The 12,341-nt window shown below is 42.5% G+C and overlaps 1 protein-coding gene and 1 long non-coding RNA gene across 2 annotated transcripts in view; one reads left to right on the forward strand and one right to left on the reverse strand.

Annotated features, from left to right (window-relative positions):
* Positions 1-12,341, forward strand: part of ARID5B (AT-rich interaction domain 5B) — a 192,567-nt gene that overhangs the window by 98,165 nt on the left and 82,061 nt on the right. The window lies entirely within an intron of this gene.
* On the reverse strand, positions 610-11,154 carry LOC133240382 (uncharacterized). Its single transcript, XR_009734213.1, has 3 exons — positions 10,713-11,154; positions 6,428-7,193; positions 610-2,432 (listed from the first exon to the last, which is right to left on the reverse strand). It is a non-coding gene; the product is annotated as an uncharacterized LOC133240382 (long non-coding RNA).

Here is a 12,341-nt window from a genome sequence, read left to right on the forward strand (position 1 = left end):
CCCCCTACCTTGCTCTTACCTGTTTTTATAATTTGATGATCCTTTGGTAAAACACATACTTTCATTTATGGTGTGTTATTGTCTCCACTGTAGAAGAAACACACACATGCAAACATATTGTCTGTTTTACCTGTAAGAACAATAAATGTCCACCAGTTTGTAATGCACAGTGTTTACATTACTATCACATAGATTGACTTCACATGTGCGAGGCGTTGACAGCCAAACCCAAACAGAGGCACCTACAGCAGATAAATGGATAACTTTAAGGTATTGGCTCCTATCGGAGGTGTGAGGCAGACCCAACATAAATGAGATGAAATCAGTTTTTAAAGGTGGATGAGGCTAAATGGACTAAGGCATGGTGGGTTAAAAAAATAATAAAAATATGGTTTGTTTTTGGTTTGAGTTTTCAATTTCAGAGAGACAGAAGTAGTCATGCTTCTAAATTCTTTGGCAGATTTTGTGCCCGTGTGTGTGGGTGTCTTGACCAAGGAGTGGGATGGGGTTAAAGGAAGGATGCAGTAAGTCACCTGAGAAGAACAGAGATGAGATGGACTGTCATCTTGGTGTTTGGTCCATGTATAGAGCACCATGAGCTCTGACTTCAGGGAGAAGTTGTCTACATCAATATTAAGACGTATACTCTGCTGAGGGCCTGGAGGGCAACACGATGTAGTGAAAAGAGTTTTAGGCTTATAGGTATGTAGCCCAGCTTAATCAAGGCCCAACCGTCTGGCTTGCTGTGCCTCTGGGCAGGTGACGTAAGGCCCCTTACTTGTCCCATCTATAAAATCCTGCAGTAACAGCCCACTTGCTGGGCTCAGAAAAAGTTTGTATTCATTCATTTTTTGAAAAGACATTCTCTTGATAAATGAAGATTCCCTACCATTTCTATTAGATTCTTAGGCCTTAGATAACTTGTACACAGTCATCTAAACCCACCTTGCTCTTTGAATAATAAAGGAACCATTTTCCTAAGGCTCCAGGGCTCTTACTGGAACCTTAATGGAAAAGAAGTTTTCTACTTTTTACAGTATGTTTTAAAGACACTTTTCTGACTCTGCCCTGAATTTTTCCATTTTCCCTTTGGGTGAAATAATGACATTTTAGACAAAAGAAGAAAAAGCAGAGGGAGGGAGGGAAACAGAAGAAGGGATAAAACCTTGACTTTCTATGAAAGAAAACTCAGGACGCATAAAATTATTTTGAAGCTTAAAGGATGAGCTGGACTCTGCCTCTTTCCCTCTAAACATCACATGTTTTGCTGGAAATGAAAGGAAAGGCAGTTGTTTTGTTAAGGATCATGGGAATTTGTAAGTGAGTAAACATTTTTTTCTTGCCAAAGTAGGTTTCATGGTCTCAGTGGATTTTGACAATCAAATGGCTTTGTTCCTGGTTCCTGTACAGACTCAGGCTTCCCCCGCCTGCCTGCTTACAGTGCCCACCCACCTCCCAATGATAACAAGGCAGATGTTTCTCTTTAACTGAAGCCAAGTGGAAAAGGAGTTGTGCCTCTTATGTATTACTATTTCTGCAGAAGACTTTTACCTTCAGAGTTCTGAGTTGAAGGATTGCTTTGTCTCAGAAATTTTCTAGAGGTTCTGTTTATCGTTAGAGGATGGTCTAACCAAGGCCACTCTTGCTACCTGCTCTTTATTGCATGTAGTTGCTGAAGTAGGGACAGAGAGAATGATACGTTCATTGTGCCAGATAGTAGACCAAACCCCAAGACAGCTGCTGGTCAAGTTGTGTGTAATATGCTCTAGAGTCCATGGAATGATTAGACTGTCCTTGGACAGTCAAGCTTTGGCTTCCAGGACAGTAAAGACACAGGAGGGCTGGAGAGCAGGCCTCCTCAGGCACAGGCATTGGAAGCTGGGTGCCAACCCTTTGAGGGGGGTGGTTAATAAAAAGAATCTTAATGTTGCTATTGTAAATTAATTTAAAGTTATGATGTATGGAATGGGTAGGATTAGTGGGTTTCTGTTCTGTTTTTCAAACCTGAAAGGATATTTTAAAGTAACGCTGGACCCCTTTTGTAGCTGAGTGGATTCAATGGGGTTATTAAAAACTATTTGGACTCATGGGTTCAATAAACTCTTGTCAGCCCAGAAGAAAGGATTTGTGTCTATATTGGCTAATATTTCATGTAGGATTTCATAGAGAAAAGCAAGAAAGTTATATTCCATTACATTAGCAAGATCAACATATTGCTCCCTGTTGTTGTTTGGTCACCCAATCCTGTCCGACTCTTTGCGATCCCGTGGACAGCAGCATGCCAGGCTTTACTGTCCTTCACCATCTCCCGGAGCTTGCTCCAACTCATGTCCATTGAGTCAGTGATGCCATCCAACCATCTCGTCCTCTGTCATCCCCTTCTACTGCTGCCTTCAGTCTTTCCCGGCATCAGGGTCTTTTCTGATTGCTTTCTAGGATGAAACAAATATTTTTACTAATTAAATTAATTAAATTAAAACACACAAACACACACTCTATGGGAAAGAGCTGGGTCAATGAAAAACCACAAACAAAAATGTTCTAGTTTGGGGTAGGGTTGGTAGAATGAGGTTCTGAACAAGTCTATATTCATTTGAGTTCTAAAATCCTCATGATAAATGAATGTTCTCTGTAAACTCCTTTAGTCTGTCCCGTTGGGGAAACTGGATTGACTTAAGATCCTTGGACTGTAAGTCAGGCTGTCCAAGGCCACTTAGGTCTCAGCATGGTGCCTGGTGCTCAGTATGCACTTATCTGCTCATTCATTTCACCAATATCTACTCAATATTGGTGCAAATCCTGATGTGGTCCTTGTGCACAAAGTTGTGACCAAGACAGGAAACTTCCCCATTCTTCAGGAGCTTACAGCATGGAATGTGGGAAGGGTATTGGTGAAATGTGAGCGAGCCATGGATCATACATCCTAGGCGTAGACCCTACCTCACAGGATTGTTGTGACGATGAGATGAGTTAATGACTGAAAACACTTAAATGGAACACGGCAAGTACTGCTTAAGTACTCATGTTCCCAGAATCTTCTTGTACCCTTTACTCTATCCAATACAACCTTAACCACATACGGGGTCCACAGTGATTCCTCAAAAATCACGCAGAAAATTGTTTCATACCTTTACAGACTGCTAGTGAAAATAAGGTATCATCTGCTACTCAAATTCATTTGATATACGTTCATTCCAGAAATACTTGTTTGGTTGTCCTTCGGCCTGGAATGTGTTTCCACAGATATCATGGGTCTGGCTTCTTCTCATCATTCCAGCCTCATCTCAAATGTCTCCTCCCCAGAGAAGTCTTCTCTGACCATCCGCTTTCCACAGATCTTCTCTAACCCATCACCCAATGTACCATTGTCTTCTCATCCATTCATCGCTTTCAGAAATGAACTCCTGTATTCATCTCTTTACATGTTTTGGTTCATCTCCCCACTCTCCACTCGTACTATATATAAGCTCTTTAAAAGCAAGGAACTCGTCTGTCTTTTTACAAAGATATGCCTGGAACTAGCACAATACTTGGCATATAGTAGGTGTGTAATCAATATTGATTAAGTGGGGATTTCCCTGGTGTTCCAATGGTTAAGACTCCACACTTTCACTAAAGGGGGGTGCTGGTTTGATCCCTGGTCAGGGACCTAAGATCCTGCATGCCATTCAGCATGACCAAAACATTAATATATATATATATATATATATGTATGTATGTTGAATGGATACATGCATACTGTGCATCAGTATCATTGTTCTCTGCCAGTTTACAGATAAGAACACTTAAGCACAGCAATATTACACAGCTAGCAAGTGGTAAGGGCTTCCTTGGTGGTTCAGTTAGAAGAATCTGCCCGCAAGTGGTAAACCAGGACTTGAACCTGGACAGTGTAACTCAATATCCATGCTCGTAACCATTACACTAGCATGCTACTCACCCTGGTCCCTGCTCAGAAAGATCTTTCAGATTTCCTGAGTTCATTAGGCAGACAGGAACAGATAACTGAGCACCAGGTCTCTCCTGTAAATAGGATCTGTAGGATTTAAAGGGATTGGTGTGTGTTGGAGTGGTTAAGAAAGGAATGATGATAAAGATTCGAAATCCCATTAGACTGGGATCAAGTCTGAAGGCAGCCAGTGTCTTCTCTTGTCTGTGTGACTTACAGTAGTCTCCCTGTTGTGGCCCTTTCTGTCTCATGGTCTCTTTTCAACATACCAGCCAGATTGATCACTTCTCTGCTCAAATCTCCCAGTGGCTTCCCACCTCATCAGAGAAGCAGATAATGAATACCGAGCCCTTTTAGAGCTGAAACTCTTTAGAAGTTGAAAGGGGCTGTAGCAAACTAATGCTGTGTTCTCCCACACTCTTTATAAGACATGGGGTTGTGATGCTGACAGGACTTTCATTATACACCTCTCTGTCATTTTCTGCTTAGAATGCATTGGCTTTCCCAACTTGGCATCCCTTTTTTTTTTTTTTTTAATGAAAAAATTATAGGTCTAATTTCAAAAAAATGAAATGTATGCAAGCTTTCCTGCTTCTGTCACTTCTTTATTCCTGTAGCACATAAATCATTTCCCTTTTTAAAATTAAATTTTGCTTGCCATGACTTGGTAATGGGTTTCAAAGGAGGCAGAGTAGCCAAGCTGTTGGGTCAGGAGCCAGCTGTGCTGCCTGCTCAGGAAATCTTCTCACTGCTGGCTGCTATGGGCCTTGATTCCATCATCTGGGCTTTATGCTCCCTTTGGAAGTTACCTAGAAATTCTCGCCCTTACTCTGCTCCCTGGACCTCCTTTCTGGCTCTCCAGTCACCATCCTGGAGGACGAAAGAACCTGGGACTTGGGCAAAATAAGATTGTGTGTTCTAATGCTTCTTGGGTGCTTATCCATGCGTTCACTGAGCGCTGACTGTGGAAAGCAGAACTCCAGATGTTGTTGGGATTTTGGCCTATCTTCTCAAGGCCCTGAGAAATGAAGTTGGTTGAGATAAAACCCAGAACAAGTGGTCACTGCCACTATTATGTGTGATCCTTTTAACAGTCCCACATTTGACCCATGAATGACCTTTGCTGCCGGGTCACAGTTCTAACATGCTGCCGATGCGCCAGTGAGTACCACCCCCCCACGCCACCCCCACCCAGGCTGCTGACCCCCATGGACTCACTTTTCCTCCATTAAGTGAGACAAACATGGTGCTAAGGAGTCTAGAGTTACTTTTGACATTCAAAGGAGATGCTATCTGCCAAGCTTGGCAAATGGGAAACCTGGCCCTCTCAGGATGCTGCCAGGCATCTGCAAAGGGCTGAGGAGGTAAAGTCTAGGTGCCACTGGAATTGAAAGATGAATGGAAGAGGGCCTGGAGGTCAGAGGAGGACTTTAGAGGAAGTGGATCTTCAACCGGACGGTGACAGATTCAGAAAGGAGAACATTATTTCAGGTGAGGACGTGGAAAATACTCTGGACTTTGAAGCTCAGAGAATGAAGGGTTTTTTTTTTTTTCCCTTTGCCATTTTTAGCTTTCAGCATAGACAAAATTCAGCCTCCATAAGCAAAACTCTTTTTTTCCCCCCCTCCTAGAAGATGTCACTGTCCCCTGAGGGCTCACGTAGTTCTGGGTCCTACTCTCACGGGCCCCATTGTGGTTAGGGCCCAGAGGAAGTCTCTTGGAGGGAAAATCAAGTTGTCTCTTATTAAATTGGAAATGTTCCCTTGGGTCAATAAGAAAGAAAGGAAGGGCTGCCCCAACTTTGCAGCAAGGGGTAGAGGAGTGAGGAGCGAGGCAGCTGATTTCCTGGCTGTGTAATGGGCTGCTTCTGGGCTGAACAAGCATCTTGAGAATCATCATCTGGGGCACTCTGCTCCTGTCCCTTCTGTGTTACTCAGTACTTTTCCAAAGTTATTCTTTCCTTCTGCTTGGTACTGAAGTCAACAGCGTCAACTGCATTTCTTTTCACTAGATTCTAAGCTCCTAAAGAAGTAAGAATCATGCCTTTCTCATGTTTGTATCAATATATGTTTGTTGAAGGGCTTCCCTGGTGGCTCAGCAGTAAAGAATCTGCCTGCAATGCAGGAGGTGCAGGTTCAATCCCTGGGTTGGAAAGACCCCCTGGAGGAGGGCATGGCAACCCACTCCAGTGTTCTTGCCTGGAGAATCCCATGGACAGAGGAGCCTGGTGGGCTACAGTCCATGGGGTCCCAAAGAGACATTCCTAAAGTGACTGAGCACACATGCACGCCTGTTTGTTGAGAAGATATAAAAACTGCTAGATTCAGAGGGCTTCAAGTGTCCCTTATCTTACTACCTTCCTTACAGTCAAGTATTTCTTGACCTCGGTCCTTTAACAGTAGCTCATTGCCAGTTGATTTAATTCTTAAGGGAAACTGCTAGTTCAAAGGAACTGGGTTTCTCTCAACATTTACTCACCTTTCCAAACCGGAGGAACGGCCTTCGTAAACTGGTCCACATCTTTGGTTGGTTATTGCTCATTTGTTACGATGCTTAACAGTCCCTGAAGTCTGCATGGTCTATGGGTTGCTCTTTCTGAGAAAGCTGAGCAGCATCCTTAAGTTAGAGCCAATGGTAGCCTGTCTCCAGGGTCAGTGCATCCACCCTTCCTACCTTACCTGTAGATGACAGAATTCATTGTAGAAATCAGGGAACAGTGATAGGGCTATTAGCACCCAGGACATTGACAGGTTCTATTGAAATGTGGGTTCTGTGGGTCAGAAACATAGTACAGATTACAGTTCAGCCTGGAATCATATCAGAAAGTGTTGGGAAAGAAGAGGCTCAGCCAGCATGACGTTCATGATTAGGAAGATTGCTTGGTGGATGGCACTTAGGCCTGAAGTACACTTTATGGATCACCGACTGGCTCTGTCTGTCTCCTGTAAGAGTTCTCCACAGAAGATCCCGCGTATCCACAATACGCAGGTCGCACTGTCTTCCTCACGGTTCCACATGGGAGCATTGGGTCTTAAATAAGAGATAAAATATTTTAACAAAGATATCATACATACACTGTGCCAGAAACTGCCCTCCCAGGGCGCTGACTCCTGTTCCATCCCCAGCACATGCACTTTCAGACGGAGGAAGGAGACTAGTAATCGATGGTTCTTCTGAGGTTTGCTTTTATTTTAGTTAGGTTGGCAGGTCTTATGCTCCAGGAAGCACATTCTGTCTCATAGTTCTTGAAAGAAAGGAAAGTGAAGTGTGTCAGGACTTGAACAAACAGGGAGTATTGTGGACACCCCCCTCAAATGGACTTGCTGACACTGGATGCTAAGGTCAGCTGCCTGAGCTGAGGAGGTGGTCTCACCACTGCCAGCCCTGCTAGCTGCTCATCCTACCCTCAGCCATGTCGTTCACACCTCACAATGCCCTTCTCATGGAAGAGCTTTCCTCAGGCTTTTCAAAGACCTCCCAGTCTTTGATGCTTTACCTCTCTAAAACCAAGAGCAACGACTCTGAAACCAGGAGCACAGGGGTCGCTGGCCACATCGGGTGGTTGAACTGTTTAGCCAGTGGCTAAACAAGGAGTACAGCAGTGGTGGGACCTCAACAGGACGTGGGCCTCAGCTTCTCATGCCGTGCCCTTAAGGCTCTCCCCCAAAATGTGACCCAGTGCTGAGCGTATGGCATCACAGTTGCAGGATTATATGCAGCAAGCCCTAATTAACCAGAATCTTCAGTTAACCAGATGCTCCCCATCCCTCATCCCCTTTTTATGATATTTCAAGAAGGAAAGAAAGAGTAAATAGTAAAAAACAGCTCATATGTTTTTCAAAATATTTTTCTCATTATGAAATTATTTCCATTATGGAAAGCACAAGTATAATAATAATAATAATTGCCACTCTTCTGTGAGCATGAACCATATGTCAGGCCTTATGCTAAGCCCTTTCCATACATTTTCTTAATCTTTATAGCACTCCTATAAGGAGGCTCGTATTAACCAGGGGAGGAAACAGACACTCAGAAAGTTTACAGCAAGGAAGCCACACAGCTAGTAAGTGGTCAGACTGGATTTCAGGTCAGGTCTGTCTGGCTTCAAAGCTGCTATGCTTATCCACGCTTTGATATTGCCTCCCTGAATAGCACCAATAATCTCATCAGTATTTATCTGTTTCCTTCCAGTCTTTCCAAAGCATTTTTAGAGAGAATATTTTATATATACAATTGTTATATCTTAAAATTTCAGTTATTATAAAATGAACCTTTTCTCATATTATTATAAACATTTTTATAGACACCATTTTAATGTTTGCATAATAGTACATAAAATGAATGTATCAGAGTTTACATACTCCCTTTCTGTAAGAAGTTTATATCATTTCCTCCAGGGTTTTGTTTGTCGCTTTAATGTATAATGTATAATTAACATTGTAATGAACATCTTTATATATAAAAACATCAGCATTTTGGTGGTTTCTTTAGGATAAATTCCAGGAATCTCCTATTGCCAAAATTATTTTCCTTCTGAGCAGTAGTGGAGAGATCAGATAATCAGAGCCTGCTATGTGCTTAGTTTATAATCAGCTCTGTCTACAGAACCTTCCACAACTATTGCTGAAGATACTGAGAACCAGTGCTCAGAATGAAAACCCAGTGTTTCTGTATAGCTCTAAAGCACAACAGGAAAAAAAAAAATTTCTTCAGTGAATACTGTGTTTAGGCAAGAAACTGAGCTTAAGCAGAGATTTTTTACCTCATTATCAAGTCTCCAGAAGAACTTACAAAATTTTGATTTTTAGTCTCAGACCTCCTGAATTTGCATGGGGAATGCCCTGTTACCAATTATTTTAATTACACTTCCACAGGTAAGATCGAGGGTCAGTGTCGTGGGACTGTCTAAAGTTGGAGCCCATGGTAATGGTAGTGGAGAATGGAAGTTGACAACCTAACTATTACTGCCAGCTCTTCCTTCCTTGTTAGCTTCTGTCCAGGCCTGATGGAGGAACCTGGGGCTGAAATTGGTGCCAACATGAATGGCAGAGTGTGGCAAGAAGTAGCAGTAGAAGGTAGGGTCTATTCCTTAGGCAGGTGTGCATGTACATACGCTCAGTTGCTCAGCAATGTCTGACTCTGAGACTCCATGGACTACATCCTACCAGACTCCTCTGTGCATGGGATTTCTCAGGCAAGAATACTGGAGTGACTTGCCATTCCCTTCTCCAGGAGATCTTCCCAACACAGGGATGGAACGTGTGTCTCTTGCATCTTCTGCATTGACAGGTGAACTCTTTACCACTGAGACACCTAGGAAGCTCCCTCATTAGGCAGATGGCTCAGTTAAGACCTTGCCTTAAGTAAAAGTACAAAGTCAGGAGTTTGGAGGGATACATGCTGCTGCTGCTGCTGCTAAGTCGCTTCAGTTGTGTCTGACTCTGTGCAACCCCACAGACAGCAGCCCACCAGGCTCTCCCGTCCCTGGGATTCTCCAGGCAAGAACACTGGAGTGGGCTGCCATTTCCTTCTCCAATGCATGAAAGTGAAAAGTGAAAGTGAAGTCGCTCAGCCGTGTCCGACTCTTAGCGACCCCATGGACTAAAGCCCACCAGGCTTCTCCGTCCATGGGATTTTCCAGGCAAGAGTACCGGAGTGGGGTGCCATTGCCTTCTCCGGGAGGGATGCATGCTAGTGTATTAATTCCCAAGAAACTAAGGCAAAACACAACGTCCTGGAGAGGACGTTTGGCTGGAAGTCAAGAGACTTGGGTTCAGATCTAATCCTCATATTAAATAGGGAGCTTTGGCAACTCAGTTGACTCCTTGTTTCCATGTCTTATATGTGAAATGAAAGACTGGACAGGATTTTTGAGCTTTTGGGGATTTTGGCCCCTTTTGAGAATCTGATGAAAGCTATGAGTCTTCTTTTGATAAAAATGTGCATGAAAATATGATGATGATGGCTCTGAACAATATTATTAGCAAAAATTAACATATAAAGCAAATATAGAAAATTTTGCATATGTTTTTCAGGATACACAGACAACATGAAACCTTGGGTTAAGAACCCTGAGGCTGCATGATCTTTAAGATCCCCTTTTGTCCTCACGTTCTTGCATTCTATCAGTGAAATAATGATTTGTAATAATACTCTGTAAACTTCATTTTTTTTGTTAACTAGGGCAACTCATTTCCTGAGAATTCCAGTTAAGATATAAATAATAGCCGTAACTCATAACCTTTTATTGCATTGAGAGAGTGTTGTCAAGCACAGTGTTAGGTCCCTAAATATAGTTTGTGTCCCTGAATGATAATTCATGTAATGAGTCGTATGAAAGGCTTGGTAAAGCCAACTTTACCATTTATTAAACACTTAAGCCCAGCATTATCTCCTTAAATTCTTGCAACCATGTTTGGAGGTAGATGTTGTAATCCCTGTTTTGCAGATGAGAAAAGTGAGGCTCAGAGCTGTGGAAGGAAGTCATCCCCCAGAGCTCTTCCAGGGATGGAGGTGGGATTTGAACCCAGCTCCTTGGACTGTACTGTGGGTGCTCTTGCAGTGCCTGCTGCTCTTGTTGGTAAACTGCTGACTCCTCTGATTTACTTAAATAATAATTACAGAATCCAACTCGTGTGCAAAATTTTGGACATAAAGGACAAAAACAGTGTTCCTACGGCGGTCAGCCAGCCACATTCTCCACATGCATCTGCATATCCCACCCTGCTTGCCCACCCTGGACAGTGTCCACTTGGTGACTCACGCGAGCGTAGACGTGGTCAGTGGCCTCAGCCTTGTCTGGCCTGTCCTGCTATCCTGCTCCAGGTGAGCTGTTAGACCAGGAAGACTGCATGAGTTTGTGCCTTCAACAGGAATAGCATCAGGCCTGATGCTCTATTCACGTGCCCTGCTGGGCCCATTCTCATCGGGTGCTGTTGACAATCTAGTTTACATAGGGTGTCCCAGACCCACGGCCACATCGGGCCTGTTGCTGCGCTATAGTATTTTATTGGAACACCGCCATACCATTCTCATGCACTTACGTCTTATCTATGGCTGTTTTGGTGCTGCAGCGGCGGAGTTGAGCATGCCCTACAGAGTTGAAAATATTTATGCTCTGACCCTTAAGAGAAGAATCCTCTGACCCTTGATACAGACCAAACAACTTGGGACTGTAGTTCATCAAATCTAAGACAATATGTTTGTAATACAGATTATTTTTACATGTACCGCTTGGAATTAAAACAGCATAATTGTGAGACACCATTTACTGGGAGACCACCAATTCTTGGAGAAACTGAAATCTGAAAAGAATTGTGCATCTTACAATCAAAATTTGGTACTTTTCAGAGAGATGTTTTAGTGATTTTTTTTTTTTAATGTAAATATGGATTGTCTTAAAGACTAGTTTCGTTTGCCCATAAATCAACCAGTCTGTTGAAACTGGTTGATACTATAGTCTTGTGAAACCTATAGTAACAGACCATGTCATGGGGCCCAGTGAATTAGAAAAGTGCTGGCTTTCTGGCATCTGTCTTCCCAAAGACTGTTGCTATTAATGAGTAAAAGAAATATTTTGGCATTGTTCTCCGATACTATTTTCAACTGTTAGTATAAATATTTAGGGTGTTTCAATACAGTGGCTTATGTGGCAGTAAAATTGTTAGTTCTTTCTCTTAGGGCTGGTATATTTGAAGAGCATGCCTGTTCTTAAACCATGTTGTGAGGCTATGTACAAAAGGCTTTGTAATAGTTTGGAATGGAAAACTTCTCAGATGCTGCCTATGGTCAGATTCTTACCAGTCTGAAAAATATGCTAATTACATACAAGGCTCTGAGCAAGGAGAGGGAACTCAATATTCCAATTTTAAACTTCCTCAAAACAAAAACAGGACACCACTTAAGGGGGAGGTAGTGATGAATGTACAGATAGCTTCTGCCTCGCTGTGTGTACACACATCCACTGTTATGCTTATACACACTTGCACACTCACATAAAATGTCCAGAGAGCATCTGTATTTGTGCATATAAGTCATGTTTGTTTTTTTCTCCAAAAATAGAAATTTAGGAATTCTGAGTCAGGCCACTTCTTATTTGGCTAATTCAGCTGCCGAGTAAGTTATTAATGACCCCCAGATGTTGTTTATAGTGATTGGATATTTTCAGTTGTGAAATAATATTTTCTTTTTTGTGTGTGTGCAAGTGATATTTCTTAATATGCTCCATAGCATCTGAATCAAAGTTTGATGGCAGAACAGTTTGCATGTCCAATGTAATTGCTTCTAAGTGAGCTCTTCATTCTTCACATTTTTAGCTCTAATTGCTTTTTTTCCCATATGTCTAAAAATAAATATTTGCAAGTTTTGCGTTCTGCTACTCATTGTAATACAT

Source organism: Bos javanicus, chromosome 28, assembly GCF_032452875.1.
Source record: "Bos javanicus breed banteng chromosome 28, ARS-OSU_banteng_1.0, whole genome shotgun sequence".
In the NCBI taxonomy this organism is placed as follows: Eukaryota; Metazoa; Chordata; class Mammalia; order Artiodactyla; family Bovidae; genus Bos; species Bos javanicus.